We start from the raw sequence: 22312 nt of genomic DNA, 5'->3' as shown, positions 1-22312 counted from the left end.
AATATTTGCAAATTGAATCCAGCAATATATAAACAGGAATAATTCAGCTTGAGTAAATGGGATTTATTCCAGGATTTAAAACTTAGTTTAGCATTCAAAATTAACCAATACAGTTTACACTGGCAACAGAATAAAAAGAATAACAATCATCTCTATGGATGCTGAAAATATATTTAATAAAATTTAACACTTATTTTGATTATTAAAAAAAACCACAAACTGGGAGAAGAAGAGAATTTTTTTCTTCATCTGTTATGGAATATCTACTAAAAACCAATAGCTAACATTATACTTAATGCTGAGATATTTATTTTTCCCCCTCTTTGCCAGGAATAAGAAAGAATGTCCACAATAATTTTTATTCACAATTTTACTGACTATCTTAGGCAGTGCAACAAGGCAACAAAAAATTGAAAATATAAAATTTTGAAGTAAAATATTAATTTCTGCAGATTGTATGATTATGTGATTTAAAAGTCCAGAAGAACCTATACATCACTAGCAATAATAACAGAATTTAGCAAGGTTACTGGATGTCATGACAACACAGAATATGTTGCATTTCTATACATTCACAACAAACAACTCAAAATAACCCTAAGAAATAACATGATTTAAAATAACATCAAACGCTTAGGAACAAACCTAACAGAAATGCATAAGACTCCTTGATTAAAACTACAAAAAATCAGCAATAGAAATTAAAGTGGCTCTTGGGGTGCCTGCGTGGCTCAGTCAGTCAAACATCTGACTTCAGCTCACGTCATGATCTCACAGGTTTGTGGGTTCAAGCCCCACATTAGGCTTCGCACTGACAGTGCAGAGCCAGTTTAAGATTCTCTCCTTCTCTCTCCATCCTTCTCCCACTTGTGCACTCCAGTGGCTCCAAATAAATGGAAACATATACCTTGTTGATATATTTGTAAGGTACCAATTTCCCTGTGGTTAATCTACAAGTTCAACACAATCCAGTCCCCAAAAATATCTGATAGAGTTTTTGTGAGGATGTGTGTGAAAAATAGTTGAATCTAGTAGAAATTAGAGGACTTTCAATAGTTAATACAAACTTCAAGAGGATAAAGATACGAATGTTTACTGAGAAGCTACAGAAAGCAAAACAATGTGATATAGGAATATGGATAAGAAAACCATTCAATGGAACAGTATCAATTGTTCACCATAATTTGCTAGTCTCAGAACTTTAAAGTTTTTTTTTTCATAAGATACAGTAAATTAGGAAACTCATTACCCTTTTCTACCAATATCTATGATATTCTTATATAATTTATGTACATTAAGAGAAAAACAGAAAAAAAATGGGCAAATGTTAGGGATAGGGCACTTAAAAAATGGGTAAGTAAAGGTGGTTAATACGGATGTGGAGTTGTACTGAAGCTTACTGGAAGTCAAGGAAATGGAAATTTAAACCATAGTGAGTCCCATTTTATACCCACTAGATTGTTAAGATTTTGAAGGTTGGGTTATGACAGGGCTCTAGAAAGACAAGAATCTTTTGCACTGCTCATAGCGTATTGTAGAGAATAGCAGCCATCTTCCTTCTAAAGATCAGTCTGTAAGGACTGGATCAATCAAGAAAATCCTATGTCCCTACAGTTCAACTCCTGGGTATATACGTAGAGAAATTTTTACATAGAAGCGTGAATGTTCATCTATAAGATGTTCTGTAGCAGTGGGAAGCATGAAACACTCTAGAGATCCATCACTGAGGAAACAGGAAAGAATGTGGTATAAACACAACATGAAATTCCATCCAAATGAGAAACAAGTAAATAGATGCTAATACAGCAATATGCATCAATAATAAAAAGATAATGCTGGCTGAGAGAAAAAAAGTTAGACCCATACAGTAGTAATATCTGGGCAAATTTCAAATGCATGTACATAACTGTCATAAATAAAAGTCTGACAAAAAGTGGTACACATCAAACTCATTTAAATGGCTGCCCATTGGTGGGAGAATGTAGGAATTATGGTTAAAAGAACGTAGCCAAATAAGTATAAAAGGAAAATAACCTTGAATCAATGATTATAGCATTTCACAAAATAGGGAGTTTTGTTAATTCAACTTTCTGCCCTCCCTTAAATTAAAAAAGCATCAATCAATCAATTGATCGATAATGGCATATCCATATAATGATGCAACAAGTGTATTGGTTTTCTATTACTGTGTAACAATTTAGGTCAACACAGGTGATGAAACAAATGCATATTTATTTTCTCATAGTTTGTGTGGGTCAAGAGTTCAGGTATGGATTTGAGGGATTCTCTGCTCAGAGTTTCATAAGGCTATAAAATGTTGGTCAGGCCTATGTTTTCATTTGGAGCCAAAGCAGATCTGAAGGTAAGCAGAAGTAAGGTTTGTGGCAGTTTGCATGAGTGAGGTCTTCTTTTTACTGCTATCTGTTGCCTGGGACTTCTCTCAGCTCCTAGGACTGAACTTGGGTCCTTACCATTTGCCATCCCCCATGAGCCTTCTCACAGCATCACAGTTGAGATCCGTTCCCATCAAAGCTGTAAAGAGGACTCCAGCTCCAGTGTGCCAAGACAGAATCTTATACAGAGAAAATTAATCATGGAAATGACATCCCTTCACCTTTGCCATGATGTAACCTAATCAAGGCAGTGTTATCTCATCACTTCTGTATATTCAATTGGTCTGAAGCAAGGTCTGCCTCCACTTGAGCACAATGGATCACACAGGACATGATCTATCAGGGGCCATCCTAAAGCAACACTTGAAATTTTTAAATGAATGAGGCACTGCTAATTTACTTTAATCTATGGACAGATTTCCAAATTGTTTTCAGTGAAAAAAACAAGGTGTAAAACCATTTGATAATATAGTATCAACTATGTGTAATAATTATGTGTATGTGCTTAAATTCACAGATCATTTCTAAAAGAATAAACAAGAAACTGGCAACAGTGATTATTTCTGCAAAGAGTTACTGAGTTGTGAGGGCAGGGAAGGAAATAAAATTTAGTAGTTATTCTTTCAAACGTTTTTTAATTTTATACAAGTACATATACTAGCTTTTCAAAAAAATAAATAAGATTTCCTACAAAAAACTGACATTTTAAAAACTGCAAAATGTCAGACTGCATCATACATAAACTAAAACAAGTCAGAAAGAACTCAGGATCAAATATTTTCTTCCTATCTAGACCTGCATATGGCAAGAAAATGAAGATATGTTTGTAATCATGGTTTTTTGAAAATCAAAGCTCTAACTATAAAAAGATTAAGCTGCTTTTCATCACATGAAAGTAAATTTTAGGAGTCTAAAATTTAGTCTTAGATTTAAGATTCATGAAAATATAAATTAATTGATAATTGTTAACTTCTACGAACAAATAATTAAAAGTCCTCTAAACATAAATTTTACCACATACTTTGAATAATACCCTATATTTTTATAGAGTCAATTGTTAAGAATCACTCTAGTTTAAAAAGTGTTCAGTTGATCAATATCCAATTTGCATACATTCTAATATGTAAACTAATGTGGAGAGAGACTTTCACTTTCCAGGCATCATGGGATTGGTATTGTAAGGTACACAGTAACACTCTTCAGGAGTGACCCCACTATACTATTCCTATATAACATCTCAGAGAAGGTGGAGAACAAGCTTTTCATCTGTGTACTTTTATTATCTATCAGAGTGATTGGCTCTTAATTGATGATAAATATTTGTCAAACATTCAAAAAAATGTTTGTGATAGAAACTAGTGAGATTGGTTTCCACAAAAACCTTTAAGTGAACAATAAAATGATGATATTTGTGTGATAAAATGTCATCTTTGTCTCTGAATGCCTTAAAGATTCTGAAAGTGACACATAAGTGGCAAAATTCTGTCCATCACCTGAAATATAGCCTATACTTTTCCAATTATCTTGGTACAGTGATACCTAGGTTAGGAAGTCATAGGGAACAAAGCTCCTTTGAACAATTTCAGCCTGAGATAATGATAAAGTTTGGCTCTCCTTGGCACTGGACCAGAATAGTTGTAACTTGCAGCAAACAAGGGGAAATGGCATAAACTTAGTTGTATTCTGTATTTTCTACATACAGTAGACCCCCCCATTATCCATGGAGAGATGATCCAAGAACCTCACTGGATGCCTAAAACTGCAGATAGTACCAAAGCCTATGTATACCATACTTTTTGATATATATATATATATATATATATATACACACATACATACATATATATGGTTTAATTTATAAATTAGGCACAGTAAGAGAGTAACACAATAACTAATAACTAATAAAATAGAACCAGTACAGTAATACACCATAATAAAATTATGCGAGTGTGGTCTCTTTCTCTCAAAATCTCTCTATCTCTCAAAATATACGGTACTCACCCTTCTTCTTGTGAAGATATGAAATGATAAAATGCCTACGTGATGAGATGAAGTGAGGTGAATGTCATAGCCATTGTGACACAATGTTAGGCTTCTACTGATCTTTGGATAATACAACAGAAGGGGGATCATCTGCTTCTGCTTCGGGACTGTGGTTGACCTCGGGTGGCTGAAACCTCGGATAAAGGGGAACTATGCTAAGTGAAATAAGTCAGGAAGAGAAAGAGAGATACCATATGTTTTCGCTCATATGTGGATCCTGAGAAACTTAACAGAAGACCAGGGCGGGAGGGGAAGGGGAAAAAAAAGTTACAGAGAGGGAGGGAGGCAAACCATAAGAGACTCTTAAATACTGAGAAAAAACTGAGGGTTGATGGGGGTGGGGGACAGGGGAAAGTGGGTGATGGACATTGAGGAGGGCACCTGTTGGGATGAGCACTAGGTGTTGTATGGAAACCAATTTGGCAATAAATTATATTTAATATAAAAAAGAACACATATTCCTTTGTTAGGCCACTTTTTCAGGTTTCAGATATGTCAATTGCCTCTGTAGATACAGAAACTTCTCAATGAGTAGCATGACATTAGCTCATGGACATACGTGCGCATGTATATAAGCATGAGTGTAAGTACGTCTGCTTAGGTGTGTAAATACTTTCTAAGTGTTACTTATGGGTTTAAGTCCTTCACATATATTAAGTTGATTTTTCCTTATAACAATGTTATAAGATAGAATCCATTTTTACCTTCAGTGGAGGAATCTGAGGCACAGAAAGGTTAAGTAACTTCCTTAACTCTTAGGGACTAAAAAGTGCCAGAGTTAAATTCGAACTCAAGCAGTCTGACATCAGAATCCACGCTCCCAAACACTGGCCAAATAGCCTAAGTGTGCTAAAACCCTCTGGTTGGGAGAGCCACACTGCCGGGAATTAGACTCTCTCAGTAAGTCCAGCCTATTCACCAAAGTGAGATGGGAAAGGAGAAATCCAATCATCGAACACAATCCTATGCTGAATGAAGTTTTTGATAACAACATGTGTCATAGAAACACTCGTTTTTAAGCAACAGCATAACCATTTTGAAAACATCCAAACTGGTGTGACTTGTCCCATGAATATGCCTTGGAATCATCTGCCTTGCTTATCTTATAACCTTCCTGATTTTTAATATGACTTCTTAGCCCTTGAAGAAAAAAAAAATCTGCTTTGCACTTACGTAGTGTTTGCATGTCAAAGTACTCCTTATTATCACTCTGCTCTAGATTTATTATCAGGGAAATGAGGTGAATAGAGTATGTATTGGTATATGTGTCTGCATTACGTTTATATTTTATGCTCTTTGTGAATCTCAGCTTCAAGTTACAAAATAGCAAGAAAAGTAGTTTTTACATTAAAAAATAGACTCATAAAAATTAGAATGTATGTTTAAGTGGTATAGTATTTAAATCACTCCATTATAAACAGACTATTCGTGCCCCTTACGTTCACACGCTCACATCTCCCTGGCATGGAACATCTCATTTTATCACATAAATGCCTCATTTTATCATAAAAAGGTAAAGGAGTGTTTTGAACAGAGGTCTCACTTATTGGCCAAAGACGCCTTTCATTAATTTATATGTCTGTGTTTTCTTACCTCAACCCAATGTACATGCATTGAAGAATACCTACCTTTGCTTTCAAAAATCCTGCTTATTGATAGCACTCCTCCCAGTCAATACATAATTCATTATAATTACTATCACTGACTTTCCAGTGCTAAGCTCAATTCTCCTAGGAGCCTAGAAAATGGGTATGGATGACTGCAGGCTTTTAGGAACACAAAACTGTTGTAACATTAGTTCTGTGGATGCGCACAGACTCCGGAAGAAAGAGGATACCTTACAATGCACAGATGCTGTGCTCCCACCTACTGAAGCAGGGAATACTTTAGGACCAGAATTGCATTGTAAAATTCAGAAGCTTACATTGGAGCTTGCAATAACAGTGATCGGAACTTGATTACTTTTTGAAGCCAATCCTTTTTGAAAGAAGAATCTGCATATCATCAATTTGTAATACCCAAGTTTGCTTGGGCAACTCATAATTTGCTTGGGGAGACACTAACTTTGCTGAGAGTTAGGACTTCCTTGATGAAAGTAGAACCATAACGCATTTGGAAGGAGACAGAATAATAATGTCGGTAATGTTCGCAACCTCTCTCGGGTGTGTGAGAGAATAAACGTTTAGAGAGTGACTGGAGGAAGACCAGGAGGAAGAATGAGCATTTCTATGGTGTGTCTGTATATACTCAGGAAGCAAGGGCTTAGAGCCACACACAGATTTATGTGCACTACCTTTGTGAATAGCCCCTCCGCAAGTCAATAAAAGTTGCCTGATTTCCTTAGCTTTCTTCTTCAAAGGATCAGGACTGCCTCATTTTTAAAGAATGGAAATACACATTTGGAGTCAGCATATATTTCATGTTGCTGAGACTGTTCCAAGAGTTGCTCGGATCTTGCTTTTTGCCCTCAGCATTTCTAGGCCCAGTGTGGTTGCTTCCACTGCATTCTTTTCTCCTGGGTGTGCAAATGAGCCACAGGCCTGCTATGTGTCCATCAGGAATACAGAGGTTGTCAAAAGCCCTCCAGACAGAAACCTATTTGACTTTTGCTGAGAGGGAAGAAACAGGTTCCTTAATATAACTCTCACTTTTCTTTTAAAATAAGGCATAACCATAAATTAGTTAATAAATCCTCATTGAATACTTAGAAAATCAGTAGGTATGTGAGGGTCAAGACAGGGAAAGGGTATTTTTAAAACCAACATCCCAGAGAAATACATTCCAATGAGCATTGCTCTCTTCAGAGTAATCACCCGAGGAGACTGTCCTCCATTTTAATAGGGCTGCCATAGCTCAAAACTGTGTTGAATCTCTTTTGGAATTGCCTTCAGAGTCAGTTTACGAGCTACATAAGAAAACCATTACTTTATGGTTATACCTCATAAAGTTCCATAAAGGGAATAGGAAAAACAAAGTGAAACAAATGGGGTGTGGTTTTGCCCATCCATAAAATCAACTGAAAAGATAGGCTTTGTATCTTTCCCAGAACATTTATAGCTGATGTTCCTTTGGATATGCGGTAGAAAAAAAAAAATAGGCAAGTCTTTTAAAAGAAGAATCTGATGTCTGGGTACCTAACTGTTCAGTTTGCCATAAAATCTGGCAACGAGAGTATGTTTTTTATCGATTGTAGATTGGTTTGGTATCACACGTATTGACCTGCATTTCAAGACTGTTGGATGTCCTCACAGAACCATTGGTGGGAGTACAAATCCATTAGGAAAGTGATTTGTTCTTATGTAAGCAACTCTAATGGTTTAATAACCTTTACGTACATGGGTCACTATCTTATTTTAGGCCATTATCAGTTGTAGTCTTTACTGTTGTTCTCTTTTACCAGATCTCTGTCTCTAAACTGCTTAAACTGTGGACACAATAACTTTTCTAAATCATACACCTCAATATGACACTTCCTGTTAAAACCTTGCAGTGACTACCCTTTACCTTCAACATGAAGTTTGTTGCTTAGTATGATATTCAAATCCTTCACAAATGTGTCTTCTTCTAGATGTTAGATTGATTAATCTAGTCATGCCATAATCCCATGTCTTCTGATTGTTCTCTGGACTGATGGGCTTGCTTCCAGGAAAACACTGTTCCTGCCTAATTTCTAGAACTTCGTACATGCTTCTCATTCCATGCTAACTAAATGTTTATCCAAGATTTTAGTTTACAGAACAGCTATCATGCCCCAGTGGCCTCCCCTCTTCCATTCTGGATGGAATACATAGAATTTATCTTTCTAGCAGTAGTTTTTTGTCATAGGTACCTAGCGTGCATGATTTAAAATGCTGATTTCTTGGACAATCCTGAGGGCCATGGCTCATTAGGTGTGTTACGTCTAAAAATCCATATTATGTAAAATGCATGCTGGGGATTCTAATGTAGATATTAATACCATATTTTGAAAAATCCTATTAGAATACTCCCCACTTGCCCTTAATCAGTGTAGGAGAGGATTTGGGTCTTCCTCTAAAACATGGGCTATGAACAGATGATTAAGCACAGCATTAACCAAATAGTAAAACCTTGAAAAGGAATTGTTTAGTATTTAATTGTCATGAAAACTCACAGGCCCTGTTATCCTATTATGCTAGATAGGGCAGAAAAATGGTTGCATGATAATATTCTTCTTTTGCATGCATGCCCCTCCACCCATCAAGAGGTGAAGTTTATGGTCTTCTATTTGAATCCAGGCTGGTCCTGTGACTGTTTTGAACAATACAACACCAAGAAGTACCATCAAAAGACTTCTGAGTGTAAGCAAAGCATTATGAAAGTCTGAGAGCTTCAGATTCCTTTCTTTCAGGACACTTGTTAAAACCTAGATGGATTGCAATGAGAAGCCCAAGCCACAGGGAGGGGCTGTGTATATGTGCTCTGGCCAAAAGCTCCAAACTTCTAATTGACAGTCAACATCGACTGCTATTCAGGTGAGAGCCATCTTGAACCACTGCAGCTCTCTGTAGCCCGTGAAAGACTGAAGCCCTGGGAAACATCAAGAGGGGCAGAAGACCATCCAACTGAGTCTGGTACTTCAGAACCATAAGAAATAATAGCATAGTTGTTCTTTTAAGTCAGTATGCAATACTAGATAATTGAAATTCACATCCATTCGTTCCTTTTCTATACTACCGCCAGTTCTCATGCAAAACGATTCCTCTGATTTTGAAGACAATGTGACTATTTACTCTTTCATTAGAGTTAATATGGACTTTTGTGCAGACCAGTTTAACTTTTGCTGGTTTGTATTTAAGCAAAGACTCATACTAAATGGATACCTCTTGTGCTTGTGCTCCATTTTCTTGGCCCGCCTCGGACATCAGCTGCAGTGTAAGTGGCAACTCCAGCTCACTTGTGCTGGCTGTCAGCATCCCATCTTCAGCTCAGGTTGCATATCTTTTCTCTTTCTGTGCCAAGTCCTTCTCTACTTGAAGGCAGTGTGCTTGGCTAGTGCACCATAGCATTCTTTTCTTTTCTTTCTTTCTTTCTTTCTTTCTTTCTTCTTTCTTTCTAAATTTTAGTTAATATACAGTGCAATATTGGTTTCAGGAGTAGAATTCAGTGGTTCATCACTTACATACAATACCCAGTGCTCATCACAACAACTGCCCTTTTTATTTATTTATTTATTTATTTTAATGTTTATGTATTATTGAGAGACAGAGCATGAGCATGGGAGGGGCAGAGAGACAGGGAGACACAGAATCGGAAGCAGGCTCCAGACTCTGAGCGGTCAGCACAGAGCCCGACGCGGGGCTTGAACTCACAAACCACGAGATCATGACCTGAGCTGAGGTCAGATGCTCAACTGACTGAGCCACCCAGGCGCCCCACAACAAGTGCCCTTTTTATTTAAAATTTTTTTTTTCAAATTTATTTTTGGGACAGAGAGAGACAGAGCATGAACGGGGGAGGGGCAGAGAGAGAGGGAGACCCAGAATCGGAAACAGGCTCCAGGCTCTGAGCCATCAGCCCAGAGCCGGACGCGGGGCTCGAACTCACAGACCGCAAGATCGTGACCTGGCTGAATTTGGACGCTTAACCAACTGCGCCACCCAGGCGCCCCAGCAAGGGCCCTTTTTAATACCCATCACTCATCTAGCCCATCTTCCACCCACCTCCCTCCATCAATGCTCAGTTTGTTCTCTATTGTTAAGAATCTCTTGTGGTTTGTTTCCCTCTCTTCTCTTTCCCTCCCTTCCCATATGTTCATCTGTTTTTTCTTAAATTCCACATCAGAGTGAAATCATATGGTATCTGTCTTTCTCTAACTGAATTATTTTGCTTAGCATAATACATTCTAGTTCCATCCACATTGTTGCAAATGGCAAGATTTCATTCTTTTTGATAGCCGAGTAATATGCCATGTGTGTGTATACACCACATCTTCTTTATCCATCAATCGATGGATATTTGGGCTCTTACCATAGTTTGGTTATTATTGATAATGCTGCCATAAACATTGTGGTGCATGTACCCCTTTGAATCTGTATGTTTGTATCCTTTGGGTAAATACCTGATAGTGCAATGGCTGGATAGTAGGGTAGTTCTATTTTTATTTAACATATTTATTGGAACTCTTCGCCTAAGCAATCAGACAACAAAAAGAAGTAAAGGGCATACAAATTGGCAAAGAAGAAATCAAATTTTCACTATTTGCAGATGACATGATACTCTATGTAGAAATCCTGAAAGACTCAACCAAAAAAAAAAAATTGCTAGAACCAGTACATGTAAGGTCTCAGGATATAAAATCAATGTGCATGGAACACCTGGGTGGCTACTAAGGTAGCATCTTAGTGCACTCCTTCATTGACATTTTCTGCTTCACTCTCTCCAAAATTACACTCCTGCTTTCTGAGATCATCTCATAATTTCTTTTCTCAGTACTTGTCTCCCAGGGAAATCTACCAACTCTTTTTCTCAGGCTCTACTTTCAGGGGAAGCCAAATTAACATACTTCTTAGAGTTAATGTTATGGACAATGGAAATGTTATGTTTGTCTCTGCCTCATATTCATACATGGAAACCCTAATCCCCAGTGTGGCTGTATTTGGAGATGTGACCTCTATGGAAGTAATCAAGGTTAAATGAAGTCATAAGTGTGGGGCCTTAATCCTATAGAACTGATGCCCTTATAAGAAAAGGAACAAACACTAGAGATCTCTCTCTGTTCACACATGGAGAAATGTGAAATCATGTGAGGATGCAGGATTCCTTTTTTGTCTTCCTGAGTCCCTAAAAATTTGCTTTAATGGTTTTGACCAGAGTTTTGCTTGTCCTTGAGCCACTGCTAGACAAAAAGTTGTCTCATAGCCTTTTTGTGTCCTCTTGGAAAGCATACAACCCTCATGAGACTTTCTAAAAGATTTTGCTGCTAGCAACACTCATGAAATAATTTTATGACACAAGACTTTTGTACTGAATTTTTACTTCATAACCCACAGTGTGTTTATGGCATATTTAAGGCTAGTCCCAGTTAATTTTTGTTCTCCCATCAGTTTTGCACTCACTGTTTTCTTTTTTCCCTTCCACAAAGATGAAAGTCATTACATTAGCTCTCTTTTCTCATGAAAGGTGTTTTTCTATCCACTGTCACAGTTATTAAGAAAAAACTTTGAGATTACTTTGTATGGTGAGATTTAAGTCACATAGAATATCAGGAAGTTTTGACTTCTACTTCATCCATTCTCCAGTATTTTGTCCTTCCTAAACTCAACATTCTCCCATCAGCCCTTTGTGAATGTCAACAGATCTGAATCCATGGTAGATGTCTTCCCTCGATATTTCTGGTATCAAGGGTTAAAATTTAGGAACCCTATCATTTCACAGCCCTTTGATTAAATAAGAACCTTATAAAAGTACTTTCACAGACACTTTCAGGATAAGATGTAAGTAGATAATATTTATTATTTCTTTTATCATTGGTGTACGGTTAACTTTTGCATTTTAACATGGAAAGTTAAAAAAGTAATACAACACACTGGAAAATAGATGAATGATACTATGTAATATTTATTGCCAGATTTTAGGTGCTGTGTTAAGGATTTTACATTTATTAAATGTAATCTTCAAAATCATCTTTTAAGGTATATATTTTATTACTTCTGTTTTGTAGCAAAGAAACTGAAGCTCAAACAGGCAGAATAATTTTTCTATAATCTCAGAGAGAGAAAATGGTAAAACTGGGATTTGAATCTCTGATTATTTTAATAAATCATGCTGTCTTTCTACTTATAATAAAATAATTGTGACAAAAATAGTGTATAGGCTGATATTTCAGATAAGACCATGGTAAAAATATTTCAGTCAAGAAATCATTTTGTGACCTCCATTCAGAGAAGTTATCAATTCTGCTAATAGAATATAAACTTCTGCCAAATGGAAGGCAGTAGACTATCATCTAGCTGTAAGGCAAGTACATTCCTCAGTAGAAAGAATAAGTCTCTGAGAGTTGGTCACAGATTCGTTATTTTGAAATAAATTTTATCTTTCAATGATTTCAAAGTACAATATGAAGTGAAAAATGAAATATTATGCATTAACTGTGATTTCATTTTCATCATACAATTCTTGAAAATGAGACTTCTAAATAACATATGGTTAAGGATTAAGGTAGTTCTTAACTCTCACATTCTCTATTTATAAATGATTAACCATTACCAGACACTCTCCCCTCTTTTTCCCTAATGCCAAGAGTTGAACATTTCCTTCCTTCCTTTTTTTTCTCACAGACTTTGGTATTTTTCTATTTAATAACACATTATTAGTATTTTTTTCAGGATTTGGTCTCATTCTGTTTTCTTTGTCACCTAAAAGTTTCCAAGTGAGGCAAGGAAGGTGACAGGAGCTAGAGAGGAGCCAACCTTCCTGGATCATAGAGCATATTTGGTGACTTTGGGGAATAAAGATGTTACTATGTGATTAACAACAACAAAAAAAATGTGTTTCCTCTTTCTGCAAAGAACATTTTCCTCAGAATACATCTCCAGTCTGGACACACAAAAGGCCAATAGAGGTATTTGTCCAGCCAGCTAGAGAAACTACATAAACTTGTCAACAAATGGAATGACAAATATCACAAAGTTTTGCCACGTCCTGTAGAAGAATGCAAGAACACTAAATCCTGGCAATAAAAGCTTCCCAGAAGAGCCAGGTTAGGGCCTCAATAAAAGTTGTTTTATTTTTTTTTTAAATAAATAAAACTTGGTACTTAATTTATTCCATAATCCAATAAATAAAATTAGGGACTTGAAAATACTGTTTTATGTTACATGGTCATTTTTTGAAAAAATATATGGTTAAATGAGTACTATGCCCAAAGTCATACAGCAAGTTAGAAGAACAGAAACCACTTTTGCAGAGTTAGATTTCTTGACAATTTTAAACTTTCCCTTTACATTTAATGTTTCTCTTGCCCATTGTTGCTAGCAGCAAAATCTCTTATAAAGTCTCATGAGGGTTGTGTGCTTTCGTCAAGTACAAGAGGACAGATAGAGGCTATGGAATAACTTTCTGTATAGCAGTATCTCAAGGACAAGCAAAACCCTGGTCAAAACCATCAAGAAAAATCTATAGGGACTCAGGAAGATAAAAAATGGAATGGTTTCTTTTTGCCATCTGTATGTCTTCTTTGGAAAAATGTCTATTCAGGTACTCTGCCCATTTTCAACTGGATTATTTGTGTGTGTGCGTGTGTGTGTGTGTGTCTGTGTGTGTGTTGGGTTGCCTAAGTTCTGTATATACTTTAGATATTAACCCCTTATTAGATATATCATGTGTAAATATTGTCTCCCACTCAGCAGGTTTCCAGAGAAGACATACAAATCCAAACAGACACATAAAAAGACACTCAACATCACTAATCATCAGGGAAATGAAAATCAAAACCAGAATGAGATATCACTTCACACCTGTTGGAATGGCTAGAATCCAAAAGATAAGAAATGACAAATATTGGTGAGGATGTGGAGGAAAACGAACCCTAGTGCACTATTGCTGAGAATATATGTTGGCACAGCCACTGTGTGAAACAGTATAGATATTCCTCAAAAAACTAAAAAAAAAAAAAAAAAAAGAATTTCCATATGACCCAGTAATTTCACTACTACATATTACCCAAAGAAAATGAAGTCACTAATTCAAAAAGATATATGTGCCCCATGTTTATTGTAGCATAATTTACAATAGCAAAGATACAGAATCAACCCAAATGTCCATTAATAGGACATTTGGATGAGGATGTAGCATAGATAGACAGATAGACTGACAGATCAATAGATAGATATAATGGAATATTGCTCAGCCATATAAGGATTGAGATCTTGCCATTTGAGATAACACGGATGCACCTAGAGGGTGGTATGCTAAGTGAGATAAATCACAGAAAGACAAATGCCATATATTTTCACTTGCAAGTAGAACCTAAAAACCAAATGAATAAACAGAAACAAAAGCAGAGTCAGACCTATGAATACAGAGAACAAACTGATGGCTGCCAGAGGGAAAGAGACTTGGGACAAATGAGCAAAATGGGTGAAAGGGAGTGAGAGGTGCAGGCTTCCAGTTAATGGAATGAATAAGTCACAGGAATAAAAAGTTCCGCATGGGAATATAGTCAATGGTAATGTAATAGTGTATGGTGACAGATGGCAGCTACACTTGTGAGCATGGCAGAACGTATAGAGATGTCCAATCACTATGTTGTGCACCTGCAACTAATGTAATGGTATGTCTCAACTACACTCGAATCTGAAATAAATAAATACAAATTTTTAAAAATAGAGGGGTCTTTTTGTGTATAAATTTATACGTGCTACAGGGTGGTGAAAATTTTGTCTTTTATTACCCCTTTTGATTTAATCTGATTGCTAATATGTTACTTTCATAGTGAACATGCACTGCTTACATAAGAAAAAAGGGAGTTGAGGGGCGCCTGGGTGGCTCAGTCGGTTAAGCGGCCACCTTCGGCTCAGATCATGATCTCACGGTCTGTGAGTTCAAGCCCCGCGTCAGGCTCTGTGCTGACAGCTCAGAGCCTGGAGCCTGTTTCCGATTCTGTGTCTCCCTCTCTCTCTGCCCCTCCCCCGTTCATGCTCTGTCTCTCTCTGTCTCAAAAATAAATAAACATTAAAAAAAAATAAAAAAAAAAGAAAAAAGGAAGTTGAGAAAATATTTCCATTTTTACACAACAAAAAAGTTCCTGCTACTGGAGTTTTGTAAAGCGAAAAGTGGGAGTTCCTATGAGTACATTTCCTAAAAGACCTCAAACCTCGCTTCTAAACCTTCATCTTCTCTCTAGCCTCTCTTTCACTGGGTTCCCTCCTCTTCTCCAGAAACCTGATGCTAGTTGAGACTAGCCAAGTCAGCTTCTAGTCTAACCACACAGGTTGTTCTCTTGCCTCCAAATCCATATCCCCAGCATAGTCTCTCATTACAGACTCAGGTCAAAAACTGATACTTTCCACCTCACAGATTGTCCATTTTGGATAATCCAGAATATTCTAGGCTTCTGAAACTTATAGCACATATCTTTACTGCATTCTACAATAAGCCTGTTTCCTCCATCAGGCTATGAGCTTTTGGAGGTTAAACTGTATTTTACCACCTCTGTATTCTCACCATCTACTACAGTGGATAACTTAGACTAAATGTCTTATCAACTGTGTTTGAAAGACACGGGAAGGAAGGGAGGGAAGACTTGGGATAAAGAGACAAAGGAGAGAGAACAAGCATTATTATATATTGCGGTTATAGATTATTTTATAAATTGATTAAACCCAACCTGAGAATTTTATATATTGAAAGGGCCTGGATGTTATAGCGACTTAGAGTAATGTATTTGTGAGAAACCCATCCCCACATTACAATGCACATACACACACGCATATATGACACCTGCCTCCTGCCTGGATTCTGGCTGTGCTATTGCAATGCTTATTTAAATTGCTAAAGCATTGTGATTTTAACTATTCTAACATTTTTGAAATAAATTAAATTTAAATATAGATTCTAGTAATAATAAACATGGACTATATATTTGTTTATAGATTCTAAAATCTCTTGAAAATAGTATCCTTTACTGGAGAGTCAAAATAATTTTCACTAAAACTCCCTGTTTTGCCTGCATGATAGAAGTGTCATACCAAACCTGAGTAATCTCTGTAAAGGGCATTGTATTTTACTCTATATCATTAATAAATTATCCAGTTTCCATCAATTCCATCATAAAGTTGCTTTAAAGTTATATTAATATGCTTGCTCTCTGATAGATTCTACTGATCTGAAACATTAAAATGATGAGAGACAATGATTTTTTTCAGGGAAAAAGTAAATTCCAAGATTTCCTCCAGTTGCTGTTTCTTGCATTTTACTTTTGCAATTGCGTTATAATTAACTTCAATTCCTCCCTCTGCAGCTTAAGCCTTTTCTGCTGCTCTCTCCTTGATGAAGATGGAAAACAGCTGACTGCCAACAGCACTTGATTTACCCCAATCTTTCCTCAAAACAATATGAAGCTCATTTTTTTTTATTTCCGTTCTCCACCTGATCTGATTGTTTTCTAAAGTTACTTGAAAGGGTAAAAAAAAGATGAATTAGAAAATTGTGCAGCCTTTTAGCCAGTCCATCATGTACATGAATTTCTTTTTGTTGAGTACTTTAATAATTTAGATTGTGTTGGGATGACACAGATACCTCTGAATAAAATGATATGCAGAGAAAAGAAATAAACAGACATATCTTTTCTAGTCTACTATGCTTTGTTTTATTTTATTTTGCTTACAAAACCTGTAGCTATAGTTTTAAGTAGAGAAAAGGTGAAAAGCAACCTGTGAGGTTCTAGTGATCATTTGTGTATACCAAATCATCTTCTCATTGGTGACAGGAAGGAAGAAGTATGAATTGAGAAATCTCTGTGTTCTAGTGAAACCTCAGTGATTTAAGTCCACTAATTCATTAACCCAGCACTAAGTCTGAATAGAAATAGTTACATTGAAATTTGTGAAATTAACAGAATACTGTATGTTTAGTAACTATAAAAATAGTCTTTTGAAAAATGGCCAATGCTCACATTTCTTAAAATGAACAATGCTGCTGCTTCATATGACTGTGATCATTTTAATATGAAAAAGTGTTGTCCCATCTCATCAGATGTGATATAGTCTCTAGGGTTATTTTTCTAGTGCTTCACCATCATTCACTTGAGCATCATTGTCCTACACCTGGACTCTTTCACTAGCTTAGATACCAGCATTTACTGGAGGGCTCTAACCAGATGCAGCAAGTAGCAAAGATGTCACATGCCATGTGGGACTGTAATATAGTGCACCTGACAACTGGCAGAGCCCTTGGAAACAAGGCTTAATGGTTAAATGAGTGCAATTAAGTGTGCTGTTACATCTTTGCTGTCCCAGAGTATGAGAATGCTTAATGTGACTCATCAGCCCCATTCCAAGTTCCAGACACTTAGAAACTGAATGAGCATAAATAGCAAAAGCCATAGTAAATCAGTCGCACAAAAGAATTTATAAATATAAAAAATGATAAGCAATTTGGGTCTGCTGGTTTCTTTTCAGTAATGCAGCTTAGCATTTAGAATCATTTCCAATTCAACACATTTAACTTTGCTCTATTGCAACTTCATAAAAATGCTATCTACCTTTGCTAGAACAAAATAACCATTTGTAAGCCATACCTTCTCAGGAAGGCCGGGATGTCTTTCAATTCCACTGCCAAACTCAAAACAAGATTGCTAAATTCAGGTTAAGAAATAGTTCTGCATTGACCTACGTTGCAACTCCTATCCAACAGTCATTTTGAAACAATCAATAGTACAGAGAGCCAAAGTCTAAGATTACAGAAATTGCCCATTTGGGCAATCAGGACAAAAAGAGCTAGAACATCATTTTGTGCTTCTCTGATCAATTGTTGTCCTCAGGAAAAAAAAAAAAAAAAGGAGGAAAATATAAACTTCCTCAAGCCAGTCAATAAAACCATAATTTTAACTTTTGCAGGGGAAAAAAAATGTAACATCCCAACTTGGTAAACAGAAAGGAAGATTTTAGACAGAATGCCATATGAACAACCTTGAAGAGCTTTAAAGAGAAAATTTAAGATCATCTGTGCTAAAGACAGCAAGTAGAGACAAAAGTGATTAACCAGGATTTCAAGTTTTTTCATTATAGAACATAGAAAGTATACTCTTGCTCTAACATTCTTCCGCATGCCAGAAAATTACTGCTTTACTGGAAAACAGTAAAAAGTCAGTGTCTACCATGTTCCTCCATCCTAACAAAATTTAAACCCCCCAAATATACTATACACATGGAATAATTGGAATGGGGCAAATCTACACTGCTCAGATTGGAACAGACATTTTAGAGGGGACTAGATTTTACCTGAAAGTTCACTTGCCTATAAAATTTTATGTATTATTAAAGACACTAAAGTAAAACTGAATTTAAAACTAAAGAGAACAAGTTAATACCATCCATTAGCTAGATTCCAAAGAGTGTCTGATAAATTTAAAGACCGTATTCATGTGGCATTTTTTTTGGTGAGCCCCACATAGAAAATGAACAATAAACGAAAACAGAACATAAAATTTCACTCATATCTGATACATGGAAATGGAAACAGGGCACACTCAAAGAGGTGTATCAGCTGCAAACGTGTATGGTGCTTGCTGGGGCAGATGGCCTAGCTGATGAGAACTTCAAACAGTCTGCATTCAGACTTTAGGCCAAAGTCAGCTCATTGAGAAAAATAAAAACCAAAATGGAAACACAAACCAAAACAAAACAAACCAAAAAACCCCACCAATTTGACAAAACTCACTTAAGAAGAAAAATGCATCAAATTCTAGCCATTGGTTCATGGGGTTCAGAAATGGCCATTTTGATGAAAACTTTGAGTTTTCATGTTTTGGTTTCTGAAAATAAGCCTGCAAAGTTAGATACATCATGAAGAAAGACCGTGATAATTTAAAGACGTAGGGTTAGTGTGATGGTCAACCCTAGTTTTTATTTGTGAAAAGTAAACTGGTCACTTAACAAATACGGCACTGTATGAATTTCCTACCCATATTATTGAGTGACAGAGGTGACTTTTATTTCTTGTTACACATTAATTAACGAAATAGTTAAGTCAGCATACGGCATATGGTGTTCCTTTCACACCACTGTGAGCCATGCCACAGAATGCTACATCACCCTTCTAAGAATGTTTTTCTTTCTCCTTCTTCCCCATATGGCATTCAATTTTTAAATAGATTTATCTGCATACACTCAGTGTCTCTAGTCAGTATGCCATAGTTGGAAATCAGGTGTGACTGAAAGACGAGAACAAGTTCATATAAACCTCAGTTCCCAGTTGGGTCTATGGATGAGAGATCTCATCCACAAGTATGTATTTCCACAGAATGTGTAATTTTCACAGAAATCAAATGAAAACTAAACTCACTCATTTGCCTTAATGTCTAATTCTCCATGATGGCAGGAAATTAAGGCTAAACTATTTAGGTCTAATCAAACTACTTAGTTCAACTCATTCATCTATTCAGAAGCTTGACCTCAGAAATGCAAGGAGCTGAATAAAGGCAAACCGAAGCCTGACATAGGGAATTTTGGATGACTTCTAACATATAATTAGACTGTAAACTCTAAGACTCCAGTAGAGATTTATGAAGTGAATTAAATGATAAGAGGGTCATTAGTGCTTACTGGCAGCCTCATACTCATTCTCAACTTGACTGAAGCAATGCTGTTTGATTAAAGACATTTGTCAAAGTTATACAGTAAAGTGTGTTTCATACATAAACAAGAGGATACAAATTTTACTACCAACCTATTGTTACTCCTAATTCTGAAATGTAGAGGAAAGACCATCTGAAAATTCCCCACTGCCTAGGGCATCACAATAATAAACACTGGGCGATGGGTTGTTGAGGCTGCTGTCCCCTCCTGTGGTTGCCATATCTACTGAGTTTTATACACATACTTTGCCCTGTTTGTAAAAATAATAATAAACGTTCTTTTTGATAAATAACATAATTATAGTCCATTCTTTCTCTTTTAATTGACTGTATTTTGTTAGAGAAGTTTTAGGTTTATAGCAAAACTGAGCACAAAGTACAGAGGGATTCCATGTACCATCACCCTCACACAAACATAGCTTTCCGCATCATCGTCATCCGCCACGAAAGTGGTACATTTTTTACAGTTGATGAACCTCCAGTGATACATTAACATCGCCCAAAGTCCACAGTTTACACTGGGATTCACTCTTGATGTTGTGGATTCTACTGGTTTGGATAAATGCATAACGACATGTATCTACTATTACAGTTTTATACAGAGTGGCATCACTGCCCTAAAAATCCTCTGTGATCTGCCTGTTCCTCCTTCCCTTGTCCCTAATCCCTGGCAATTGTGTCCGTTGTGTTGTCTTTTCCCGAATGTCATGGAGTTGCAATATATAGTATGTACCCTTTTCAGACTGATTTCTTTTACTTAGGAATATCCATTTAAAGTTTCCCCATGTCTTTTCATGGCTTTATTGCTCCTTTCTTTTTAGTGCTGAATAATATTTGATTATCCGTATGTACCAATTGATCTATCCGTTCATTTACTGAAGGTCAGACATCTAGGTTGCTTCTAGGATTCGGCAACTGTGAATAAGGCTGCTGTAAATATGTGTGTGCAGATTTTTGTGCGGACACAGTTTCCATTCTTTTGGGCAAATACGAAGCAGCGTAAGTGCTGAATTGTATGTCAGAGTTAAGTTTAGCTTTGTAAGAAACCACCAAACTGCCTTCCAAAGGGACTGTATCATTTTGCATTCCCATCAACAGTGAATGAGAGTTCCTGTTGCTCCACAACTCTGCCAGCATTTGGTGTTGTCAGTGTTCTGGATTTGGGACATTTTAATAGGTATGTAGTGGCATCTCCTTGTTGTTTTAATTTGCATTTCCCTGATTCCGTATGATGTACAGCATCTCTTTAGGCCATTCTTAATAGTGAATTGAGTTATTTTTTTAATTTATGCTTGTAATACATGTTTCTGTCTTTCAGTTGGGTCAAAAATATTTTTTCTGACTCCCTAGATATTATATATTTCACCTTTTAAGGTAGAATACACAAATAGTTCTTCTCCAACTCATTTATGCTTATGTAATAATGTGTACATAATTTTTCTTCCCTTTCATAGTAAATATGTCTAATTTATTTACAATAATTCTACTCTTTCCCCTAGTAGATTATGCACTCTAAAAGATCAGGAAATTATATCATATTTACCTTTGTAGCCCCACTGTATACAAAACAAACAGTGCTTACTTAAAATTTTTGAATGAATAAACTTTATATATTATGGGTGTGCATGTTAGTGATAACATAGAAAGTTTTATAGATATAAATACCATTATTATAAATGGAAAAAATGTTTCAAACTATAATTATCTCATCCTTTCCTATTATTTATTTTTTTAGTATAACTACAAATTAAAGCAAGCAGGAAACCAAGAGGGTCACCTAGTTGGCTCAGTCACTTGAGCTTCCTACCTCAGATCAAGTCACCATCCCCCAGTTTGTGAGTTTGAGACTTGCATTGGGCTCTGTGCCGACAGCTCAGAGCCTGGAGCCTGCTTCAGATTCTGTGTCTCCCTCTCTCTCTGCCCTTCCCCACTCATGCTCTGTCTCTCTGTCTCTCTCAAAAAAGAGAGAAAGAAAGAAAAAAAGAAAGAAAGAATGGAGGGAGGGAGGAAGGGAGGGAGGAAGGAAGGGGGAAGGGAGAGAGAAAGTAAGAGAGAGACAGAGAAAGAGAGAGAAAGAAAGAAAGAGAGAAAGACAGAAAGAGAAAGAAAGAAGGAAAGAAAGAGCATGAAATAAAGGCAAAATAAATTACTCCAGAAACTTTCATATTATGTGTTTAGAAGTAGGAAATACAGTTGTTAAGATTCTAAATGATCCTAATATGTGTACCTACAGAATTAGAGCAAACCTCAGGTCGAAATATTTTCAAAAAGGTAGAGTATTGTTACCAATTAATATCACCTTTAGAAAGTAAGACACACTACTTGTTCATACACTGATACATTCGTAATTTATTGTGCAAGAATACATGGAGAATAAAAGATGAAATACAGACATTGTTCTTATTATGCCTAAAAACTTAGCATTGAGCAAAAAAACTAAAGATATTAAAAGGAAGCTCTAAAGAGATTTAAAAAGGAAAGAGAACTATCTTTGGAGTCAGGGAAGCTTCATAGAAAGTAGCAGAAGGATTTCCTATCCTTCAGTGGTCTCATTGCTTCA

Source organism: Herpailurus yagouaroundi, unplaced genomic scaffold, assembly GCF_014898765.1.
Source record: "Herpailurus yagouaroundi ecotype Mexico unplaced genomic scaffold, PumYag 139, whole genome shotgun sequence".
NCBI classification, from domain to species: domain Eukaryota; kingdom Metazoa; phylum Chordata; class Mammalia; order Carnivora; family Felidae; genus Herpailurus; species Herpailurus yagouaroundi.
Note: the sequence above shows the minus strand (reverse complement) of the source record.